Raw genomic sequence first — 27,282 nt, 5'->3', positions numbered from 1 at the left:
ATACACATAATTTTTTAAATTATACAGTATGTTACACGATATATTTGATTCATATTCATGCAATCATACAGTATTTGTCCTTTTGTGTCTGGCTTGCTTCACTCACCATAATGTCCTCTGGGTTCATTCATGTGGTCATATGCTTTATGATTTCACTTCTTACAGCTTCATAATATTCCATCATGTGAATATTCCACAGTTTGTTTACCCAGTCATCTGTTGATGGACACCTGTGTTTTTTTCAAAATTTGGCAATCATGTATAATGTCACTATGAACATTGATGTGCAGATCTCTGTTCTTGTCACTGCTGTCAGTTCTTCTGGGTATATATCCAGCAGTGGTATTGCAGGGTCACATGGCAATTCTATATTCAACTTCTTTAGGAACTGCCAAACAGTCCTCCACAGTGGCTGTACCATTCTGCATTCCCACGAACAGTGAATAACTGTTCCTGTCTCTCCACATCCTCTCCAACACTTGTATTTCTCTGTCTTTTTAATAGTGGCCATTCTGATAGGTGTGAAAGGATATCTCATTGTAATTTTGATTTGCCTTGTTCATTAGACATGTTGAGCATTTCTTCATGTATTTTTGTGCCATTTGTATTTCTTCTTTGGACAAATATCTATTCAAGTATTTTGCCTATTTTGTAATTGGGTCATTTGCCTTTTTATTGTTGCATTGTAACATCTCTACATATCCTGGATATTTCACCCTTATTGGATATGTGATTTCCAAATATTTTCTCCCACTGTGTTGGCTGCCTTTTTTACCCTTTTGACAAAGTCCTGTGAGGTGAAAAATTGTTTAATTTTTAGGAGGTTTCATTTTTCTATTTTATCTTTCTTGCACATGCTTTGGGTATAAGGTCCATGAATCATCATTTATTACAATGTCTTGAAGATGTTCCCCCTACATTTTCTTCTAGTAGTTTTATGGTACTGGCTTTTATATTTAGGTCTTTGACCATTTTGACTTGATTCTTGTATAGGGAGTGAGGTAGGGGTCCTTTTTGCATTCTTTTAATTATAGATATCCAGTTGTCCCACCACCATTAATTGAAGAGACAGTCAATGTCCCTTAGACATTAAGTTGGTAGTTTTGTCAAAAACCAGTTGACTGTATAGGTGAGGATTTATTTCTGGACTCCCAATTCTATTCCACTGATCCATGTGTCTATCTTTATGCAAGTACCATGCTGTTTGACCACTGTAGCTTTGTAATAGGTTTCAATATCAGGCAGGGAAATTCCTCTCATATTGCTCTTCCTTTTTAGAATGCTTTTGGCTATTCGGGTGCACTTTCCCTTCCAAATGAAATTATTAATTGCTTCTTCTAATTCTTTAATGTAAGCTGTTGGGATTTTGATTGATACTGCATTGAATCTATAAATCAGCTTGGGTAAGATTGACATGCTCATGATATGTATTCTTACAATTTAGGAACACAGAATATATTTCCATTTGTTTAGGTCTTCTTAAATTTCTTTTAGCATTGTTTTGTTGTGTTCTCTATCTAGGTCCTGTACTTCTTTTTGTTGTTGTTGTTGTTGTTAAATGAATTCCTAGGTATTTGAGTCTTTTCATTGCTACTGAAAAAGGATTCCCCCCCCCAATTATCTCCTCAGGTTTTTCAGTATACTAGTGTACAAAACATTACAGTTTGTGTGTGTGTGTGTGTTCGTCTTGTATCCTGCCACTTTGCTGAACTCATTTATTAGCTCAAGTAGTTTTGTCATGGATACTTCAGAATTTTCTAAATACAGGATCATGTCATCTGCAAACAGTGAGAGTTTTATTTCCTCTTTTCAATTTGGATGCCTTTAATTTTTTGGAAGTCTAATTGCCCAACTAGAACTTTAGTACTATATTAAATAACAATGGTGACAGTGGGCATCCTTGTCTTGTTCTCAATATTAGAGGGAATGCTTTCAACTCTTCCTAACTGAGGATAATGTTGGGTGTGTGTTTTTCATATATGCCTTTCATCTTATTGAGGAATTTTCCTTCTATATTTTGAAGTGTTTTTATTTTTAAAAATGCTAATTTTGTCAAATGTTTTTTCTGGGTTTTTTGAGATGATGATGTGCTTCATTTCCTTCAATTTGTTAATGTGGTGTATTACCTTGATTGATTTTATTATGCTGAAGCAGCCTTGCATACCAGGAATAAATCCCATTTAGTTGTGATGTATAAGTATTTCAATATGCTGTTGGATTCTATTTGTAAATAATGTTTTAAAGAATTTTTGCATCTATGGTTATTAGAGAGATTGGTCTGTAATTTTCTTTTCTTGTAGTGTCTTTATCTGGCTGTGGTATTAGGGTGATGAAGGCTTCATAAAATATGTAGGATAATTTTACCTCCTCTTCAATTTTTTGGAAGAGTTTAAACAGAAATGTGTTAATTCTTTTCAAAAATTTTGTAGAATTCACCTGTGAATTATTGTGTCCTGGACTTTTTATTTGCTGGGAGATTTTTGGTGATGGATTCATTCTCTTTAAATGTGATTGGTTTGTTAAGTTCTTGTATTTCTTGTAGCATCAGTATAGGTTGGTTGTACATTTCTAGGAGTTTGTCCATTTCATCTAGGTGGTCTAGTGTTTTGGCATACAGTTTACCATAATATTCTCTTATGATTCTTTTTATTTTTGAGTGGTCATTTGCAATTTCCCCCCTTCCATTTCTGATTGTATTGAATTATATCTTCTCTATTTTTTCTTTGTTAGTCTGCTAGGGTTTTGTCAATTTTATTGATCTGCTTAAAGAACAAGCTTTTGATTTTGTTCATTTTCTCTATTTTTTTCTTCTCAATTTCATTTATTTCTGCTCTAATCTTTATTATTTCTTTCCTTCTGCTTGCTTTTGGATTGGTTTGCTCTTCTTTTTTCTAGTTTCTCTCATTGTTCAGTTAAATCTTTGTGTTTAGGTCTTTCTTCTTTTTTAATATAGGCATTTAGGGCTATTCATTTCCCTCTCAAGACTACCTTCTCTGTACCCCATAAGTTTTGATAAGTTGTGCTCTCATTTTCATTGGTCTCAATATATTTACTGATTTCACTTGCAATTTCTCCTTTGGCCCACTGATTGTTTAAGAGTGTGCTGTCCAGACTCCAGACATTTGCAAATTTAATATTTTCCTGTCTATTATTGATTTCCAGTTTAATAACATTACAATTTGAGAAAGTGCTTGGTATAATTTCAATCTTTTTATATTTATTGAGAGCTACATTGTGACCTAATATGTGATCTATCCTGGAGAAAGACCAATAGGTACTTGAAAAGAATGTAGAACCCATTAAATTTGGATGAATTGTTCCGTATGTGTGTTAGGTCTAGCTTATCATGTGGTTCAAGTTCTCTGTTCCCTGGTTGATCTTCTATCTAGTTGTTCTATATAATGATATGAATGGGGTGTTGAAATCTCCAATGATTACTCTAGTGTATTTCTCCCTTCAGTTTTTTCCAGGGTTTTTCTCATGTATTTTGGGGCACCCTGGTTAAGTGTATAGATATTTATGACTGTTATATCTTCCTGGTGGATTGAGCCATTTATTAATATATAATGACCTTCTGTAATTCTCATAACACTGTTTGCATTTAAAATCTGTTTGGTCTGGTATTAGTATAGCTACCTCTGCTCTTTCTTGGTTACTATTTGTGTGGAGTATCTTTTTTTAATTTTTTCCCTTATAATTCATTTTTTATTTTAAAAATATTTTCAAAGTATTGTTGCTATATTTCCAGGTGGGAATTATAGCAATCTTGTTTCAGAAAAATGAAGTAACCTAAGGGATTAATTGATAAAAACATAAAAATTACCCATGGTTTGCTTTCTTCTCCTCTCCCCCATCCCTGCAGAGTTAATCACATATATATATATGTGTATATATATATATTTGTGTATATATATATATACATGTATATATATATGTATATATACATATTTTTTAGTTGGTACCAAGGATTGAACCTGGAACCTTAAACATTTGAAGCAGGCACTCAACCATTGAACTATAACGGCTCCCCACTAATTATATATATATATATATATATATATATATATATATATATATATATAATTTTTAAAAGATCACACAAAATGTTACCTTAAAAAATATAGGAGATTCCCATACACCCCACTACCCACACCCCACACTTTTCCCATATCAACAATTTCTTTCATTAGGGTGGTACATTCACTGCATTTGATGAATATATTTTGGAGCACTGCTGCACCAGCTGAATTATAGCTTATATTGTAGTATACACTCTCCCTGTCCATTCCATGAGTTATGATGGGATATACAATGTCCTGCATCTGTCACTGAAATATCATTCACAACTTGCGTAGAGAATCTTTTTCCAACCTTTCATTTTCAGGCATTTTGTATCCCTGGATCTAAGGTGAGTTTCTTTTAAGCAGTGTATGCCTGGCTCATGTTTTCTTAATCTATTCTGCCAGCCTCTGTCTTTTTATTGGGAAGTTTAATGCATTCACATTCAAGGATATTACTGTAAATGCACTATTTACTTCCACCATTTTATTCTTGGATTTTCATAAGTCATATTATATTTTTGTCTTTCTTTTTACTCTTTTGGTTATCCTTTCTGCTATTCTTTCTTTTATACTCTCCTCTAAGCCTGTCTCTACTTTTCTATCAGGTTCTTCTATTTCCTTTAATATTTCCTGCAAAGTTGGATTCTTTTTTGCAAGCTCTTAGTTTCTCATTTTTTGTGTATGGATATTTTATACTCACTTTCACACTTGAAGGACACTTTTGCTGGATAAAGAATTTTTGTCTGGAATTTTTTTTCTTTTCATTATCACCTTCATGTTTTCTGAAGAGAAATCTGCACTAATAATTCTTACTGGATATCCCTGGTATATGACAGTTTGCCTCTCCCTGCTGCTCTGAGAATTTTCTCTTTATCTTTGACATTTGACTTTCTGTGTAGTATGTGTTTGGAGTTGGTCTATTCAAATTTATTCTGATAGGGGTATGGTGCACTTCTTGGATATGTAAGTTCATTTCTTTCATGAGACTTAGAAAGTTTTTACCTATTATTTCCTCAAATTCTCTCTGCCCTCTTTCCCTTCTCTTTTCCTTTTGGAATTCTCATGACATATATGTTGTGTTTTGAATTGTCATTCAACTCCTTGAGCACCTGCTCAATTTTTTCCATTCTTTTCTTTCTTCAATTTTACCTATTCTGACTTTGTTATCACTTGTTCTTTCTTCTATCATTTTGAGTCTGCTGTTTTATGCCTCTACTGTGTTTTTGTTTTTGTTTTTTTTGAAATCTCACCTTTTGTGTCTTTCATTCCCATGGGCTCTGTTACTTTTCTGTTCAGGATATCCAATTCTTTGCACTTGCTCAGTGTCTTCTTGATGTCATTTATCTCTTTAACTATATTGTCTTTCAACGCATTAACTTGATTTTAGAAATTTGTGCACATCTCACTGATTAGTTTTCAAATTCTGTGACTCTTCTGGGGCTTTGATATATTATTTTTGTGGGACATGTCTTCTATTTTCTTAGTATGGCTCGTAATTTTTTGCTGTCTAGGCATCTGGCTAAGATGTAGTTTACACAGATACTCAATTTTTTTCCTCTTTTGTAGGGATTTCATGATTGGAGGTTGTGTGTTACTACTGCTTTTTCTTTCTTGGCTTGACCTGAATTAATAGGATTATCCTGCTGGTTGCTCAAGCTGTGCACTGCACCCAATAATTGGTTGTAGATTTGCTTCCTAGGGCCTTAGAGAGGGAGGTTATAGAGGTCAGAAAGAGCTTCTCTTACTTATTTTTAATTTTCTAGTATGCACCTCCTTGGTCTGCCAGCAGATGGCGATCTTTGGACAGTCTCAGTTCAATACCTTTTCAGAACGTATTTGTTGCAAAGTAGATCAGATCAATGTAATAGAACTTCCTGTCTGGAGGCAATGAGCCTTGTAATTCAAACTTTCTCTGAGACAATTATCCAGCTTTCTCTGGCAAACCCCTCTTTTTTTCCTGGCTAAGAAATATTTCCACTCCCATCTGATTCCTAAAAAATCAGTTCCATTTAATAGAGAAGGAGACTGGGAGGGTCACAATCTTTAACCCATTGCTGTCTCCAAGGCAAACAATGGCACAGTCCCACCCAGCCTGGAAGGACACCTGGGACACAGCAAAACAAATTTGTGAGTCAAAAGCTGAGTCAGCCTTGGGCTGCGTCTCTCTCTCTCACTTTTCCAGGGGCATCCTCAGCAATCAGTGCCTGCTAGAAGAGAGGGAGATTGCAAGGGTTGAATTTGTCCAGTCATGGCTCCCAGGGCAATCCACCATGTGGTCCCTTCTGGTCTGGAAGGACTGGTAGGACACAAAAAACCAAATCTGTTGGTTAAAAGCTGAGTCAACCTTAGGCTGTGTCCCTCCCTCTTCACTTTCCTTGAGTGGTAGATCCCTGGAGCTGCTTTGTGTGAAGCAGCGGGCCCAGAGGCCTGAGAATTCTGAAGTGTCATTAGTGTGGGGGATGGTGCCAGCAAAAGCAGACACTGGTTTCAACTCACAGTTCTGTCATTGCAATTTTCCTTCTTCGTCCCGCTCTCCTCTGGGTGGAGTCCAGTCTTTGCCTGGAATCCTAAACCTGGAGTCTTTTTCTAGAGTGTTTCAGTCTGTCCTTTATTCGTCTGGAGAAGAAGCCTAAAGTATTTTAATGTATTTTTAATCTCAACCATCTTGTGTTTCAATTGTGATCTGAATGTGATCTGAATGTGGAGTTGGACTCAGATCTGACCCTTCTCCACATGATCTTCTGTCACTTTTACTGGACCTGTGGTTCGCACTGGGTTGGTGTATGCTCAGGAGACCTAAATCTCTGGACTGCCCATGTGGCAGCCAGAACCTGAGCCTCAGCAACCTTGCAACTCCTACCCTCTGGTTTATTGGACTTACCCTGGTCAGCTAACAGGGAGGTGAAGAAGGTCAACCACCACACCAGGGAGCCAAGAGTGTCGTCTACAACTGCAAGCAGAAGTATTGCATCAATCATCCATATGGAATCTAAGCCCCTTGTCAATATGGAGGGGCAATGAACATAACCATCCCACCAGCCACAAGATGGAGGAATAGAGTATGGATTAGAGTGGACTTACTGATATTCTACTATAGAACTATTGTGATTAGTAATGGAAGAAATTGTAGCATTGATATCAAGAAAGTGGTCACTGTAGCTGTTGAGGGTAGGGAGAAGGAAGTAGAGATACAGTGTGGGGGCATTTTCAGGACTTGGAGATGTCTTGGGTGGTAATGCAGAGTCAAATGCTGGGCATTGTATGTCCTGCCATGGCCCATTGAGTGGACTGGAGGAGTGTAAACTACAATGTAAACCATTATCCATGCTGTGCTTCAGTGCTCCAAAATAAATTCACCAAATTCAGTGACTGTCCCACAATGATGAAAGAGGTTGTTGATGTGGGAGGTGTGGGGTGAGGGGGTGGGGGTATATAGGGACCTCTTATATTTTTTTAATGTAACACTTTAAAAAAATGAAAAAATTAAAAAAATAAGTATGTGCTCAAGTACAGAGGAAAGAATTAGATATAGAAGGCATCCAAATTGGAAAAGAAGTCAAAATTTCACTATTTGCAAATGACATAATCCTATACATAGAAAGCCCTGAGAAGTCTACAACAAAGCTGCTAGAATTTAAAAATGAGTTCAGCAAAGTCACTGGTTATAAGACCAATATGCAAAAATCAGGAGGATTTCTGTACACCAATAATGGGCAATCTGAGGGGGAAATCAAGAAACAAATACCATTTTCTATAGTAAATAAAAAATCAAATATCTGGGAATAAAATTAACTAAAGATGTAAAAGAATTATACACAGAAAACTACACAACACTGTTCAAGGAAATCAAAGACAATTTAAATAAATGTAAGAATATTCCCTGTTCTTGGATAGGAAGACTAAATATCATTAAGATGTCTATTCTACCAAAACTGATCTACATATTCAAGGCAATCCCAATGAAAATTAACACAACATTTGTTAATGAACTAAAAAAGCTAATGATGAAATTTATTTGGAAAGGAATGAGGTCTCAAATAACCAAAGACATATTGAAAAATAAAATGGGAAATTGGAGGACTGACTCTGCCTGACTTCAAAACATACTACAAAGCAATAATTGTGAAAACGGCATGGTATTGGGACAAGGATAGACACAATGACCAATGGAACTGGATGGATAGTTCTGGTTTCCCATATATACAGTCACCTGATATTCAACAAGGCCACCAAGCCCACTCCACTGGGAGAGAATGGCCTCTTCAACAAATGGAGCCTGGATAATTGGATAAGCAAAAGAATAAAAGAAGGTTACCATCTCCCACCTTATACAAAAATCAACTCAAGATGGATCAAAGACCTAAATATAAGAGCCAAGACCATAAAGACATTGGAAAGCAATGTAGGGAAGAATCTACATTCCTATTACAGGAACTTGTAATAGGAAATGGGTTTATGAGCTTCACATCCAAAGCACAAGCAGCAAAAGAACAAGTAGATCAATGGGACCTCCTCAAAATTAAAGCCTATTTCACCTCAAAGGAGTTTGTCAAAAAATTGAAAAGAAAGCCTACCCAAAGGGAGAAAATATTTGGTAACTGTATATCAGATCAGAGACTAATATCTTACATATATGAAGTACTCCTGGATCTCAAAAAATAAAAAGACAAACAACCCATTTTAAAAATGGACAAGTGATTTGAACAAATGCTTCACCAAAGAAGAAAGATGAATGGCTAAAAAGCCCATGATGAAATGCTCAAAATCACCAGCTATTAGGGAAATGCAAGTCAAAATTACAATGAGATACCACCTTACAGCCCCTAGACTGGTGGCTATTAAAAAATCAAATGACTACAAGTGTTGGAGATGATGTGGAGGAATGGGAACCTTCACCCACTGCTTGTGGGAATGCAGAAGGATCGAACCATTCTGGAGGACAGTTTGGCAGTTTCTCAAAAAATTAGCTATAGATTTTGCCATCTGACCCACTAATCCCAATGCTGTGTATATACCCAGAAGAACTGAAAACAAGGACACAAACTGTTATATGCACACCAATGTTCATAACAGCATTATTCGCTATTGTCAAAATTTGGAATCAACCCAAATGCCCATCAACAGATGAATGGGGAAAGCAGACTTAGCCCAGTGGATAGAGCATCCATCTACCACATGGTAGGTCTGTGGTTCAAACCCCGGGCCTCCTTGACCAGTGTGGAGCTGGCCCATGCACAGTGCTGATACATGCAAGGAGGGCTGTGCCACACAGGATGCCCCCACGTAGGGGAGCCCCACACACAAGGAGTGCACCCTGTAAGGAGAGCTGCCCAGCATGAAAGAAAGTGTAGCCTGCCCAGGAATGGTGCCACACACACAGAGAACTGACACAGCAAGATGACACAACAAAAAAGAATCACAGTTTCCCGTGCCATTGACAACAGAAGCGAACAAAAAAGAACACATAGCAAATGGACACAGAGAACAGACAACTGGGGAGGGGGAGGAAGGGGAGAGAAATAAATAAAATAAATCTTTAAAAAAACAGATGAATGGATAAACAAAATGTGGTATATACATACAATGGAATACTACTCAGCTGTACTGTAGGATGGAATAGAGTAATAACATATGAGATAACATGGATGAATCATGAGGCCATTATGTTGAGTAAAGCAAACCAGGCATTGAAGGACAAATATTACATTACCTCTATGATATGAATTAAGCAAATCAAGCCATCTCACAGAGCTAGAGACTGGATGATAAACTTACAGGAAATAGGGGTGGAGAGGAAGGTTGTGATCTGATGCCTACATGGGCAAAATCTATGGTAAAGTGGAGGTAAATAGTTGTGCAGGGAAGGGATAAGAAAGAGGCATAGGGATACTATTGGGTGGGGTTTGCAGGCTGGAGGGACCTTAGGGTTGGGAGGATGGGTCAGCTGGTCCATGGAATTGGGGGGAGATTTGGGGGGAGCAGGTGAACACGGGAGATTGTCAGGTATGTTGTAGAAACTATAATGTTGAGAAAACACTTTAGAACATATTATAAAGAAGGGATACTCATTTAAGTTGTTTGATGGGGACATCTGGCACAAGCTGCACCTGGGGCAAGCTTCTGGGAAGATTGTTTGTGGTCATCTTGTAATAGTGTGCTATATCATTGGGTGGAGATTATACAAGTGGAAAAGTGTATCCCCATGCTGGGGAGGCCTGATATTTTCAGAGGAAAGTGTGTCTCTCGAGAGGATTGGTGACTCCCAATTGGGGAGGACAGTCTAGTGTGACAAGCCCCCAGCATTGCTACAAGTTTCTATAAATCTGGTCCATCAAGCAGTGAAGCTTCGTTGTCACAGTGGACCCTAAGGAGAGGGGGAGAGAGGAATAGCATAGATGGAAGAGAACATAACTGGGGGAAAAAGGAAGTGTTCCACAAGACCTTGCAGTGATGGATATAGATCATGTTAAATTTTACCACAAATATGTAAAAGTGTATAGTCTAAAATGTAAACCATAATGTAACTAAAAATTTAGAACAGTGTACATTGTAAAATAGAAACATGTAAACCAAAACGGAACCATGGTTAGTAGCTGTGTTTCAATATCTGTACATCAGTTGTAGCAAATATAACATCCACATGTTAAAAAACCTTTGCTGGGGAAGTGAAAAAAAGGTTTGATGTTGGGTACAGGAGTCCCCTATATTATATATGTGTCTTTACTGTGATCTAAAAATTGCAAAGACAAAATTAAAAATAAAAAAAAATAGATGCAGACATGGAGGAAGGAATAGAAGAGATTGACTTGCCACAGTACATACAGTGCAACCTCTATTAAAATAATGAAAGGAAATGTTAAAATCAAAGTTTTATGATATTTTTCATTTTTAATACCCCAATTTATTCTTTAGTTTATTTTAGTGTATCTAAATTTGCATGTATTCTACTCCTAACCTTTAAACCTATCATTACTATTTCATTTTCCAAATAATTGAATTTGGCAATATATTTGGCTTCATTTTTGGAGAAGTATTATATCACAGAGGGGTGCAACTATGGCATGGGAGGAACAATGGTGTGGGTCGTCACTGATGAGTGGCACATGGTTGGGAGGAAGTTCTCCGGAGCATGTATATAGGGTACATAAAAATGTTTGGATATTCATTGGGTATTGCCATATAAGTAGAATTACACATGACAACTGAGTAGTGCTGAGTTCCTAGCCAGGGGATCTCTGCCATATTCCCCAATGGAACAGCAGCAATCCCCCAAATGGAAGTGTAAAAACCAGTGAAGAAGGATGGTCCAATGATGGGCCCTTGATAGTGATGACTACACTTATGAGTCTGTGTGCTTGAAATTTCATCTAGGCCTAGAGCTGCAGGGTGCCTAAAAGTTACCTCCTGAGAGCCTCCATGTTGCTCAAATATGGCCATTCTCTAAGCCAAACTCAGCTTGAAAAGTCACTACATTCCCCCCTATGTGGGACATGACTCCCAGAGATGAGCCTCCCTGGTGTTGAGGGATAACTACCAATCACCAGCTGGTGATGCAACTAGAAAAAGACCTTGAATAAAAGGGGAAAATGGTAAAGTAAAATGAGTTTATATGGCTAAGAGATTTCAAAATGAGTCATCATTAGAGGGGTCGCGCTTATGCATGTCTCAACAGGATCCCAGAGACAGCCAAAGTAGATACAACCCCAGATACTAGTTTTCCTCAGAGTGATGGAGACACAAAAGTTCTACAGTAATGCAGATGGCTTTAGAGTTCAGTCCCTTGCCAGAGCTGTGCTTTGGAATTTTTGCTCCTGAGTGTGATGGAGTTTGATTCAGATATGAGCTTTCTACACATGCCTCTTCTGTCGCTTTTACTGAACATATCGCTGGCCCTGGGTTGGTGTATACTCAGGAGACATGAATCTCTGGCCTTGCGATGAGCCACCTGGTCCATGAACCTCAACAGAATTGCAACTCCTACTTTCCTGTTAGTTGGAATTACCCAAGTAAGCTAACTGGGAGGTGAAGATAGTCAATGACCACACCAGGGACATGAGAGTGTATACAACTGCAAATAGGAGAATTGCAAACATCAGCCATGTGGAATCTAAACTCCCTCTCAATTTAGAGGTGGAGTGGACATCATAATTCAGGGACCAGAGGATTTAGGAACAAAATATAGATTAGAGTGGACTTACTGGTATTCTACTATAGAGCTATTGTGACTCTAGCAATGGAAGAAATTGTATCATTGATGTGGAGACATTGCCATGAAAGTTGCTGAGGGGAGGGAGAAGGAAGCAGAGGTATGATGTGGGGGCATTTTCAGGACTTGGAGTTGTCCTGAATAGTATTCCAGGGACAGATTCAGGACTTTATATGTCCTGCCATGATGCACTGAATGGACTGGGGGAGATTGTAAACTACAATGTAAACTATAATCCATGTGGTGTAGCAGTGCTCCAAAATGTATTCACCAAATACATTAAATGTGCCACAATGATGAAAGAGGTTGTTTTTCTGGGAGAAGTAGGGTGGCGTGGGGTGAGGTATATGGGAACCTCTTATATTTTTTAATGTAACAATTTTTGTGATCTATGTATGTTTAAAAGAAGACAATTAAATAAAAAGAAAAAAATGTAAACAGGAAAACTAGATAAATGGGACCTCCACAAAATTAGCTTTTTGCAACTCAAAGGACTTAATCAATAAAATGAAAGATAGCCTACGCAATCAGTGAAAATATTTGGTAACCATATAACTGATAGGAGATTAATATCATACATATATAAAGAAATGCTATATCTCAAAAATAAAAAAACAAGCAACCCATTTTAAAAATGGGAAAGAGGGAAGGGGATTTGGCTCAACTGATAGAGCATCTGCCTACCACATAGGAGGTCCAGGGTTCAAACTCAGGTACTCCTGACCCATGTGGTGAGCTGGCCCATGTGCCAGGAGTGCTGTGCCATGCAGGGGTGTCCCCCACATAGGGGAGCCCCACGCACAAGGAGAGCTGCCCTACGAGAAAAAAGCACAACCTGCCCAGGAGTGACACCATACACATGTAGAGCTGATGCAATAAGACGTCACAACAAAAAGAGACAGAGATTCCCAGTGTTGCAGACAACAATGCAAGCAGACAAAGAACACATAGCAAATGGACACAAAGAACAAAGAACAGACACTGGGGCAAGGGGAGAGAAATAAATAAAATAATAATAATAATAAACCTTTTTTAAAAAATGAGCAAGAGATTTTGTACAGATGCTTCTCCAAAGAAGAAATTCAAATGGATATAAAGCACATGAAAAGATGCTCAACATCACTAGCTATTAGGGAAATGTAAAACTACAATGAGATACCATCTTACATGCATTATACTGGTAGCTATTAAAAAATCAGAAGACTACAAGTGTTGGAGAGGATATGGAGGAATGGGAACCATCATCCAGCTTCGATGGGCATGTAGAAACATCCAAGAATTCTGGAGGACAGTTTTGGCAGTTCCTCAATAAAACTAGGTATAGATTTGTCATATGACCCTGCAATTTCACTGCTGAATATATACACAGAAGAAATGAAAACTATGGCATGAACTGATTTATGCACATCAATATTTGTAGTGGCATTATTCACTATTGCCAAAAGTTGGAATCAAACCAAATGCCCATCAACAGATGAATGGATAAACAAAATGTGGTATATACATATTTTAGAATACTACTCAGCTGTAAGAAGGAATACAGTACTAACACATGGGATAACATGGGTAAATCTTGAGGATTTTATGTTGAGTGAAGCAAGCCAGGTATTGAAGGACAAATACTACACGACCTCTTTATATGAATTAAGCAAATCAAACTGTCTCAGATAGCTAGAGACTGGAAGATAGGCTTATAAGAAATAGGGGGGAGAGGAAATTTGTGACCCAATGCCCACATCGGCGAAATCTATGATAAAGTTTAGGTAAGTTGTTGTGCAGTGAAGAGATAAGACAGGGGCATAGGGATGCTATTGGGTTGGGCTTTGTAGGCTTGACAGTGGCTAGGGTTGGGAGGATGGGACAGATGGTCCAAGCAATTAGGGGGAGGGTTTGAGGGAGCAAGGGAACATGGGAGATTGTCACATATGTGGTTCAAACTATAATTTTGGGAAAATTCTTTAGAAAATATAATAAGGAAGGGTTACAGGTATAAGGTATTTGATGGGGAGCTTCTGGCACAGGGTGTACCTGGGGCAGGCATTTAGGGAGTGTGAGAGTGCTCATGATGTCATAGTGTGTTATATCAGTGGGTGGAGACACAGAAAAATGATCGGCAAGGTGTTACAACCCCATCATGTGTAGACCTAATATTCTCCAAGAGATGGGAGTGTGTTTCTTGAGAGCATGGGTGGCTCTCAAAGGGGAAGTCAGACTAATGTGTCAAGCCCTCAGCATTGTTGCAAATATCTATGAATCTTCTCTTTATGCAGTGAAATTTGTTTGTCACTGTGGGCCCTGAGGGGAGGGGGAGAGAAGAACAGAATAGTTGGAAGAGAGGTAACTGGAGGGCAACGAAAGTGTTCTGCATGATCCTGCAATGATGGATACTGGCCATGCTAAATATCACCAAAAAGTTATAAAGGTGTATAGTTAAAATATAAACCATAATGTAACCAAAAATTTATAAAAGTGTATGGTCTGAAATGTAAAACTTAATGTAAACCATAAGGGAACCATGGCTAGTAGCTGTGATTCTGTATCTGTACTCAGATGCAGCAAATGTAATATCCACATGTAAAAAGATCATTGTTGGGGAAGGGGAATAGGGTTTGATGTTGGGTATATGGGAGTTCGCTATATTCTATATGTGACTTTACTGTGACCTAAAACATTTTTTAAGACATAACTTAAAAAAGGATGTAGACACCGAGGAAGAAATGGAAGAGATTGCCTTGCCACTGTATTACAGGGAAAAACCTGTAACAGTGATGAAAGACAAAACTTTTAAAAAAATTAATGATTTTTTCATTTTAATACCTCTATTTATTTTTTACTTTATGTTAGTTTTCATAAACTATTACATATTCTATTTCTAATCTTAAAAACTATCATTACTATTTCATTTTCCTATTAATTGAATTTGGCACTATATTATACTTCATTTTTGAAGAAGTTTTGAAACTAGAGAGATTAAATCATGGCAGGGTAGGAGCACTGACGTGGTCTGTTACTTAATGGGGGATGCATGAGAGGGAGGGAATTCTCCAGGGCCTGCATGTAAGGAATATATATATATATATATATATATATATATATATATATATATATATATATATATATTTATTTATATATATTTGTATGTTAATTGGGTATTATATAACATGTTATATATATATAACATACAAATATATATATATATTTGTAAATATATATATATATTTGTATGTTAATTGGGTATTGACAAGTGGGTAGAGTTTCACAGGACAACTAAAGGAGTGCTGAGGTACCATTTCAGGAATCTCTGTTGCACTCCCCAGTGAAGCTGCAACAGTCTCCCAAGTGCAAGGGCAAAGACCAGTGAAAAAGGATGGCACAATGATGGACCCTTGATACTATTGGCTATGTTTATGTGCCTGAAATTTCAACTAGGTCTAGAGCTGCAGAATGCTTAAGAGTTACCTCTTGAGAGCCTCCATGTTGCTCAACTCTGGCCACTCTCTAAGTCAAACTCAGCTTATAAATGCATTACCTACCCCCCGCCCCAGCGTGGGATATGATTCACATGGATGAGCCTCCCTGGTGCCAAGGGATTACTACTAAGCACCAGCTGGTGATGCAACTAGAAAAAGATCTTGAATAAAAGGGGGAAATTGTAAAGACAAATGAGTTTATATGGCTAAGAGACTTCAAAATTTGTCAGGAGTTCATCAATGGGGTTGCACTTACACAAAGCTCAGCAGATCTCAGAGAAAACCGAAGTAGATACTACCACATGTTGGGTTGCTCCTGAGGGATACAGAGACTTCTATGCCCTACATTCACGACAGATGGCTCTGGAGTTCAGTGACCTACTAGTGGGCCCTTCTTCGGAATTAGTGCTCCTGAATGTGATGGAGTTGGACTCAGATGTGCCCTCTCTATGCATGACTCTTCTCTCACTTTTACTGGTCCTATGGTTGGTGCTGGGGTTTATTTATGCCCAGGAAACTTGAATCTCTGGACTGTCCATGTGCCGAATGGGCCCTATACCTCAGAAAATTTGCAACACCTACTCTTCAGTTCTTTGGACTTACCCAGGTCAACTAACAAAGATGTGAGAATGGTTAACCACAAAACCAAGGAACCGAGAGAATCTCCAACTGCAAGCAGGAGAACCCCATCCAACAGTCATGTAGGATCTAAGCCCCCTCTCAATTTAGAGGTGGAGTGGGCATTGCCATCACAGGGTCCTCAGGATGGACGAATAATATATGGATTAGAGCAGACTTACTGGCATTCTACTATAGAATTATTTTGACACTAGCAATGGAAGAAATTATATCAATGATATGGAGACAGTGGCCATTAGAGTTGCTGAAGGCAGGAAGAGGAAGAAAGAGGTGTGATATTGGGGCATTTTCAGGATTTTGACTTGTCCTGAGTGCTATTGCTGGGACAGATGCAGGACATTATATATCCTGCCATAACCCACTGAATGGATTGGGAGAGAGTGTAAACTACAACATAAACTATAATCCATGGTGTGTAGTAATGCTCCATAATGTACTCATTAAATTCAATGAATGTACCACACTAATCAAAGAAGTTGTCAATATGAGAGGAGTGGGTGGTGTGGGCAATGAGGTATAAGGGAAACTCTTATAGTTTTTAATGTAACATTTTCTGTGACCTATGTATCTTTTATAAAAGACAATAAAAAATTTTAAAAGATACTACAAGATAATAAACCTCCCAAAAGTCCTGCTACATTCTCTAATAGAGAGGCAAGGATCCCCAAATACTTGTGAAGTGTCTAGCAAAGGAGGACAGACCATTATGCCAGGCCCTTAATATTAAGAGTTGTACTTATGAACCTCATACTTATGGAATTGAAAATTAGCCTAATATTATATATTGACTAAGAGTTCCCTCCTGAAAGCCCCATTTTTGATAAAATGTGACCTCTCACTAAGCCAAACTGCATAAAAACACACTACATTCTCCCTCATGTAGGACATGACCCCTGGGGATGAGCCTCCCTGGCACTGAGGGATTATTATTTCAAAGTGAGTTGGGAGGTTACTCCAGAAGTTAAAGATATGCACTTCTCAACAGGTTCTCATGAACTACCACAGTAAACACTATGGGAAACAATGGGGTTCCTGAGGGCTCTAGAGACTTCTAGACACTATAGGCAGTGCAGACAATCTCACAAATTGGCACCCTGTCAGTGGACCTTACTTTGGAACATATGCTTCCCAATGTAACAGAGATTCATTTATAATTTCCAAAAATATGGTTCGTCTGCTTCTTTTATTTGAACATATAATTACCACTATGATCAATAAATATATGTCCAAAAGACTTAAATCTTTCCTCTGTTAATATGCTGTTGAGCCCAGAATCTAAGCAGATTTGCAACACATACTCTAAAGTACATGGGGCTAGGCCAAGACAAATAACAAAAGGATGGTGATGGAAAATGCCCATCCCAAAAAACAGAGAATATCTAAGACTGCAAGCAAGAGAGTTCCACCCATCTACCTCATAGGATCTAAAACCATTTTCAATAGAAATAGAGTGTGTATCACCATCCCAACATCCTCAAGATTGAGGAATGAACAAATATAAGAGGTGAAAGGTACAGTGGACTAATGTAGACCTATTACTATTCTAAAATGGAAGAACTTGTACTATTGATATATAGGCAGTGGCCACCAGAGGTGCTGAGAGGAGGGAGAGGAAAAAATAGGTTGAACAAGGGGTATTTTTGGACATTGGAATTGTCCTGCATTACAAAGCAAGGGCAGAAAAAAGCTGTACATTTTCTAAAACCCTATAGAATTAGGTGGTGCAAACTATAATGTAAACTATAAACCATGGTTAACCGCAATGCTTTAATATGTGTTCATCAATTGTAACTAATGTACCACACTAATGAAAGATGTTAATGGAAGAAAGTGTGGGAGGAGGAGGATGGGCTATATGGGAATCCCCAATTTTTTAATGTAAAATTTATGTAATCTAAGTTTCCTCATATATTTTGAGGCATCCTGGTTAGGTGCATAAATATTTATGATTATTCTCTCTTCTTGATACATTACCCCTTTTATTGCTATATTGTGTCTTTCTTTGTCTCACAATAATTTTGCATTTAATATCTATTTTATCAAATATTAGTTTATCTATTTCCACTGGTTTTTAGTTATTGTTTGCATGTACAATTGTTTTCCAACCATTCATTTGCAAGCTCCTTGAATCCCTGGGTCTATGGTGAGTTTCTTGTAAACAGCATATAGATGGATCATATTTCCTTATACTTCCTGCCATTCTGTGTCTCTTGAATGGAGAGTTTAATCCATTAACATTCAGTGCTATTTTTGTCAAGACATAACTTCTATTAACCATATTTTCTTTAGGTGTATACATGACATATATTGTTTTTATTTATCTTTTTATTGTTTTAGTTATTCTTACCAATAATCTTCTTTCCTATACTTTCCTCAAACCCTCTCTCTCCTGTTTTATCCTTTCAACTTGCATCACTCCCATTAGTAATTTTAGATGATTAACGTAATTATTTTCTTTATTTTAAATGTTACATTAAAAAAATATGAGGTCACCATATACCCCCAACCCCCTCACCCTACTCCTCCCACATCAACAACCTCTTTCCTCATTGTGGAACATTCATTGCATTTAGTGAATACATTTTGGAGCACTGCTGCACCACATGGATAGTGGTTCACATTGTAGTTTTTATACTCTCCCCCAGTCCACTCAGTGGGCCATGGCAGGACTTACAATGTCCAACATCTTTCCCTGCAATACCCACGGCACAACTCCAAGTCCTGAAAATGTCCCTACATCATATCTCTTCTTCCCTTTCCCTACCATCAATAGTTACCACGGCCAATTTCTCCACGTCAATGCTACAATTTCTTCCATTACTAATCACAATAGTTTCATAGTAGAATATCAATAAGTCCACTCTAATCCATACTCTACTCCTCCATCCTGTGGACACTGGGATGGTTATGTCCGCTCCCCCTCTATATCGAGGGGGCTTAGATTCTACATGGATGACCATTAGTATTTCTTGATGGACAAGTTTCTTTCTTACAAACTCTCTTTAATTTCTGTTTATCTGTGATTATTTTGAGCTCTCTCTCATTTCTGAATGCCAGCTTAGCTGGCTAGAGAATTCTTGGCTTAAATATTTTTTTATTTTAGCACCTTAACTATGTCATACCACTGTCTTCTTGCCTACATCATTTCAGATGAGAAATCTAAACCTAATCGTATTGAGCTTCTCTTGTGTATGATGGATCTTTTTTCTCTTGCTGCTTTCAATAGTCTCTCTTTGACTTTGAGAAGTATATATCTTGGAGTAGGCCTATTAGATTTTATACTGCTTTGGGTGTGCTTTACTTCTTTGACATTAAATCCATGTCTCTCAAATTTGTTGGAAATTTTTCAACCGATATTTCCTCCAACACTCCTTCTGCCTCCTTTCCCTACTCTTCTCCATCTGGGATGCCTATAATGCACATGTTTGTGCATTTCATGTTGTCATTCAAGTCCCTAAGTCTCTCTAGATTTTTTTTCTAACTTTTTTTCTATCTGTTCTACTATCTTTCTCAATTCAGATGTACTGTCATCAACATCACTGATTCTTTCCTCTGCTGGTTCATATCTGTTGTTATGTGCTTCCAGTGTATTTTTCATTTCTTGAAATTTGTCTTTCATCACCATCAGATCTGTTATGTTTTAATTTATGTTTACAATTTCTTCAGTATGTTCCCCAGTTTCTTCTTAATATTCTTTATATCTTCTTCACTTCATTAATTTTATTCATTTTATTTGTTTGGATAGCCCTGATTAGTTTTTCCAAGTTCTGCATCTCCTGCTGTTTTTTAGTTTGTTCATTAGACTGGGCCATGTCTTCATCTTTCTTATTATGGTTTGTAATTTTTTGTTTGAATTCTACACATCTATTTAGCTTGATGGACTTTTTAGGTTGATTATCTTCTCTTTCTACTCTGAGGTTTTATTTTCATGTTTCCTGTGTGTTGGTAAGGCTTCTTTCTGACACTTGGCTCTTCCTAATCTCTATCCTTGCAGTTGTCTGTGTTGCCCTGGAGAAAAGCATTAGTATCAGAGAAAAGGGAATAGATAAGAGAAAAAAAGAATTAGTAATAATTATAAAAATGTAGAAAAGGAACTGTATAAGAAGTAGGAAAATAAGTAATATGAGTAAAATGTAAAAAGTAGAAAAGAGTAAGAATAAAAAAGGTGGAAATAATAAATGAAACAAGAATCAAAATAGAGAAAAAATAGGCAGAATTAGAAGTCCAAAAAGATGAGAGGAAAAAAAATAAAAGGAAAAAGAAGAAAAAAGACAGAGAAAAATAAGAAATGAAATGAAAGCAAAGCAAGAGATGGAACAAAAGAAAAGCAACTGAAGACAGAAGATTGAAAATGAAGGAAAGAAAAGAAATAAAGACATAAAACTGAAGGTTTCTAGCTAAGCAAGGAAAAGTAAAAAGGAAAGAAAGAAAGGTGAAAGACAACAAACAAGAAATGAAAGAACAACAACAACAAAAACAAACAAGGAAAACAACCTTCCCTCTTAGGCCCTTAAGGAGATTCTCATGCTGCCAATACTTACTTATCAGTCACTGTGCAACCTTTCTCTCTGCAGGTGATGTCAGCAGTTTTAGTGAATACAATAAAGAAAAAGAAAAAGAAAAAAAGGAACTGATAAAAAATGAAAAAATAACAGATCCAAGAAGAGCTAAAACAAGAAAAAAAAAACTCTATATGCTCTGGCTAAGTACCTTTCAGTTGGTGGATTCCCTTCCCTTAGGAGGTACTGGGAAGCAAACAATATGCCTCATACAGGCAAGAAAGGAATTCCTCCAGTGAGCTACACTGGCACTGCAGGTTATGTAGGCTACTGAAAACTTATCTGGACCTTCATGCCACCATTCCCTCAGGCTAACTGGTCTTCTAACAGAGTGCTGGAGCTGGGCTCTTTAGACACCTGTCTCTGCCCCCCTTACTGACCTAATTCCTTTTTTCCAGGACAGCTGGGCATAACAGTCTGCCTGATCACATCCACCCCTCCCTCTCCCTGTGGCCTCCTCAGTGCTGGTTGAGGTATTTTTGAGATTCAAAGGGGGCTCTGCTGGCCGAACTCACTGAATGGAAACCACTCTTCACCCTCCGCCAGACTCTTCTTCCTCCAAAGGAATGCTCCCTCTTCCTCAGTTGGCTGCAGTGAGCAAAAGGTTTTATCGAGGCTGTTTGCCTTGAGGGCAGGGTATACATGCCTGTTCCAACCATAAGGGCAAGTAAGTCACAGTTTTTCTTGTCTTCTTTATCTGTCTTGCTCCCTCCCTGACGATGCACAGCACTTTCCTGTTCTATAGAATCCCAAAGCAGCTCCATTGGGTAGGTTTTTGCCCTTTCTCTGTTTCTTTTTGTGAAAGAGTTGAGCTTTGCCTATCTTCCCAGAAGACCCTATACATTTTTTCAAAACCTATAATTTTGCAATGCAAAGTGTACACTACAATGTAAACTATAGGCAATGGTTAGTAACAATGTTTCAATATATTTTCATCATTTGTAATATATTTGCCACCCTAATGAAGGATTTCATTAATGGGGAAAAGTGTGAAAGAGGGAAGAAGTGGTTATATGGGATTTTCCTATACTTTTTTTAGCACTTTTATGTCATCTAAATCTTATTTAAAAATCAAAAAATAAAAAGTAAAAAAGAATTTTTCAAAAGGGGAAATGGCAGTTGACACAATGGGAGAAAATATTTGGAAATCACATATCTGATAATTGCTTAATATCCATGATATATGAAGAGACACTACAATTCAACAATGAAAAGACAAACTACCTGATTAAAAAATGGGCAACAGAGTTGAATAGACAATTGTCTAAAGAACAAACACAAATTGTGAAAAAACACATGAAAAAATGTACATTGCAACTGATTAAGGAAATGCAAATCAAAAATACCATGAGATATCATTTCACACCTATAAGAATGACCACTATTAAAAAGTCAGTAAACTAAATTTGTTGTGAAGGATATGTAGAGATAGGATCACTTATTTTCTGTTGGTAGTAATGTAGAACTGTACAGCCACTGTCTAGGACTGTTTGGCAGTTCCTAAAGAAATCAAATAAAGAATTGTCAAATGTCCCAGCAATACCATTATTAGGTATATACGCAGAAGAACTAAGACACATGCAGGCAGCTGCACACTGATACCCATAGCAGAATTATTCACAATTGCAAAAGATGGAAACAACTCAGGTGTCCATCAACCAATGAATGGATAAAGAAACTGTAGTACCTATACACTATGTAATATTAAGAAGTTGTAAAAAGAAATGAAGTCTTGAAGCATATGGCAACATGGATGAACCTGGAAGACATTATGTTGAGTGGAGCAAGCCAGACACAAAAGGACAAATAGTGTATGATTGTGCTATTATGAACTAAATATATTGTATCAACTCATGGAGTTAATAATTAGAATACAGGTCACCAGGAAATTGAAAGTGGATAAACAATGGAAGGCTGAGGGTTAATCTGTGCAGAATTGGTAAAATGTTTATCCATAAATCTTTGGAAATAAATGGAAATGTTGAGAGCACAACATGGTGTTTGTAACTACCAGAGCTATTATAAGGGTATGACTGGTTCAAAGGGAAAGTTTAAGGACATATATATTACTAGAAGGAACACAAAAAAATGTAACATGGAATTGTTTAACATAGTGAAACCTCATGTGAAATATAAATATAAGTAATATTGCATATATGACTGTTCTTAGAAAATATAAACACAAACTAGAATTATAGAAGCAGAATATCAGCTATGTTCAGCAGGGGAAGCATAGAGAGATAAAGTGGGGGAGAATTTTTTGTTTTATATTATTATTATTATTGGAATAATGAAAATGGTCTAACAATGGTTGAAGTGATGAATACACATTTATGCAGTTATACCAAATCCCATTAATTGCACACTTTAGATGGATTTATGCTTTATTAATATGTATCAATAAAAATGACTTGTTAAAAAAAAAGGAATTAGGAAACAAGCAACAAATTAAATCCAAACCAAGGGGAGTGGATGTGACTCAAGGCATTGCTTGCCTGTTTCCAACATGGGAGGTCACACTTTCAGTTTCAATTCCTGGTGCCTCCTAAAAAACAAAACAAAAACAAACCACAAGTAAAGAAAAAGAAAACAACTCAGGGGAGTCAATATGGCTCAGTGGTTTAGCACCAGCTTTGCACATATGAAGTTCCAGGTTTAATCCTGAGTCTACAGGACCTCAAAATCAAATTCAAACCAAGCAGAAGGAAATATATAATACAGATTAGAGGTGGTGAATTTGGCCCTGTGGTTAGGGCATCCGTCTACCATATGGGAGGTCCACAGTTCAAACCCCGGGCCTCCTTGCCCCGTGTGGAGTTGGTCCATGCAGAGTGCTGATGCACACAAGGAGTGTCCTGCCATGCAGGGGCGTCCCTCGCATAGGGGAGACCCACGTGCAAGGAGTGCACCCCATAAGGAGAGCCACCCATTGTGAAAGAAAGTGCAGCCTGCCCAGAAATGGTGCCGCACACACAGAGAACTGACACAACAAGATGACACAACAAAAAGAAACACAGATTTCCATGCCAATGACAACAATGGAAGCGGACAAAGAAGAGGCAGCAAATAGACACAGAGAAGAGACAACCGGGGTGGGGGGGAAGGGGAGAGAGATACATAAATAAATAAATTTATTTTTTTAAAATCTTTAAAAAATAATACAGATTAGAGAGAACATTTATGAAATAAAGAATAGAAAAACAGAAAATTAATGAAATCAAAACCTGTTTTTTTTTTAAATGATAAACAAAATTGACAAGCCTTGAGCTGGACTGGCCAAGAAAAAAGGTAGAAACACAAATTATTAAAATCAGGATAGGAAAATGGTCATCACTAACCTCTTTGCTGAAATAAAATGTAGTATAGGGAATATCTTGAAAAACCATATTCTAACAAATTAGATAACATAGAAAAAATAGAAAGACGTGAACAACTAAAATTCACTTGGAAAAAATAGAAAATCTGAACAGCCTTGTAATAAGTTCAGAGATTGAATTAGTAACCAAAAAATACCAACACAGAATAGATTAGGGTCAGATGGCATTACAGATGAAATCTACCAAACAGTTAAAGAATGATTAATACCAATCCTTCAAAAAATCTGCCAAAAAATTGCACACTGCACACTCATTCTATTAGCCCAGATTAAAGTTATGCCTAACAGGCAAAAATATCTAAAGTAAAAAAAACAAACCAATATCTCTTATGAGTATAGATGCAAAATTTTTCATATAAATACTAAGAAACCAAAACCAGTATCATATAAAACAAATTATACACCATAGCCAAGTGTAACCTATGTCAAGAGTGCAAGGTCGATTAAAAATAAAAAGCAATTTATTGTAATACACCCTATTAATAGAAGAAAGAAAAACAAAAAAAATGTTCATATCAATACATGCAAAAAAATCATTTGAAAAAATTCAACAATATTTCATGATTAAAACATTCAATAAACTAGAACTAGAAGGGAACTTCTTATACCTGATGAATAACATCTATGAAATACCCCAAACATTCTACCTACTTAATGGTATAAGATTGAATTCTTTCTCTAAGAAGATGAGGAAGAAGACCAGGATTTCCATTCTAAACATTTCTATTCATCAGTATTCTGGCAAGGCCAATTTTCAAAGGAAAAGAAATAAAATTTTTCTAGCTCAAAAAAGGAAGAAATAAAACTTTCTATTTTTTCAGATAAGATCTAGTATATAGAAAATTTTAAAGAATCCACTAAAAGCAAGATTGGAGGTTACAAAATCAATATACAAAAATATAATTTTTCTATACACTAGCAATAAACAATCTGAAAATTTAATTAAGAAAAATATCTGTTTAATACAATAAAAAAGAATAAAACACCTAGGAATAAATTTGACAGAAAAATTGCAAAATTTATACTCTGAAAACTACAAAACATGGTGGAGAGCAATAAGGAAACCTAATTAATGAAAACACATCACATGTTAATAGATTGGAAGACTTAATGTTGTCAACATGTCAAGACTCCCCTAATTGAAATATACCTTCAAAATCCCAACAGCTGTTTTGCAAAAATTGACAAGTTGATTGTAAATGTGTGATGGAAATGCAAGTGAACCAGTATAATTGAAAATGTTTCAGAAAGCACTAAAACAGTTTGAGAATTCACACTCTGTGTTTTCAAAACTTACTACAAAACTACTGAAGTCAGTAAGTGTAGTATTGGATTAAAGGTAGACATATAGTTCAAAGGAATAATATTTAGAATCCAGAAATAAATCTTTCATTTAAAGTCATTTGATTTTTGACATGGGTGTGGACAAAAATGAACGGTCTTAAATGAGTTTATATAGCTAAGAGACTTCAAAATGAGTCAGGAGGTCATCAGACAGGTCACTCTTATGCACATCTCAGCAGGAACCCAAAGACACCCAAAGTAAATACAACCACAGGTACAGGTACTCCTGAGGTCTATTGAGTAACACAGGTTCTACAGTCATGGCAGATGGCTCTGGGTTCAGTTCTTTGCCAGTGGACCCTACTTTGGAATTAGTGCTCCTGAGTGTGATGGAGTTGGACTAAGGTGTGACCTTTCTACACATGCCTCTTCTGTCACTTTTACTGAACCTGTAGTTGGCCCTGGGGTTGGCATATACACAGGAGACTTGAATCTCTGGAATGGTCATGTGTCAGCTGGACCATGACTCTTAGCAGAGTTGCAAAACCTACTCTCCAGTTCATTGGACTTACCCAGATCAGCTAATAGGGAGGTGAAGATGGTCAACCACCACACGAGTGAACTAAGAGTGCCTACAGTAGGATGGGGCAAGATGGCACCTGAGTGAGTACACCTCATAATCTCGCCTGCAAAGAAGTAGGTGACTAGGGTTGGAGTCCCGCTGGACCTTGCTGTTTCAGGAGCTTTGCAGGGCAGGAGGTGTCTGGACATAGACTTGGTGAGACAGTGACAGAAGTGATTCTTGCAAGAGGTAGAATTTTGGGTCCCTTACACGGAGGTCAGAAGTTGTGGACAGGACCCTTCCCCCTAGGGCTGGTGGCCCAGCAGTGGTGATTCCTGAAAACTTTGTTGGCTGAAGTGTTCCCAAAACCTGTGTGGGTTGTTTTGGGGGCTTGCAGGGCAGGAGGTGTCTGGATGTCGATTTGGTGAGACAGGGACAGAGAGATTATTGCAAGAGGTGAAATTATGGGTTTCTGACACAGAGGTCAGAAGTTGTACATGGAAGCCCTCCCCCTAGGGCTGGCAGCCCAGCCACAGTGATCCCTGAAATCATTGTTCTCCTATGCTGTTCCCAAACCTGGAGTGGGCTGTTTTGGGGGCTTGCAGGGCAGGAGGTGTCTGGACATCAATTTGGTGAGACAGTGATAGAAGAGATTCTTGCAAGAGGTAGAATTTTGGGTCCCTTACATGGAGGTCAGAAGTTGTGGGTGGGGTCCTTCCCCCTAGGGCTGGTGGCCTGGCTGTGGTGATTCCTGTAAATTCTGTTGTGATGAGGTGTTCCCAAACCCTGAGTAGGCTGTTTTGGGGGTTTGCAGGGCAGGAAGTGTCTGGATGTCGATTTGGTGAGACAGTGACAGGAGAGATTCTGATGAGAGGTGGAATTTTGGATTTTGGACACAGAGATGAGAAGTTGTGGGCAGGAAACCTCCCCCTAGGGCTAGCGGCCTAGCCACTGAGATCCCTGAATGCTTTGTTGTGCTGCGGTGTTCCCAAAATCCATGTTAATCGGATGTGTGGTTCCCAGGTCTGTATCCCCTAAATTCTGGTAGCCCATGCTCCAGAGACTCACAAACCTTGAGTCTGCAATATCACAGAGTTCCCATTACCGAATCCACCATACCCTGAA

This window comes from Dasypus novemcinctus, chromosome X, assembly GCF_030445035.2.
Source record: "Dasypus novemcinctus isolate mDasNov1 chromosome X, mDasNov1.1.hap2, whole genome shotgun sequence".
Lineage (NCBI taxonomy): Eukaryota > Metazoa > Chordata > Mammalia > Cingulata > Dasypodidae > Dasypus > Dasypus novemcinctus.
Note: the sequence above shows the minus strand (reverse complement) of the source record.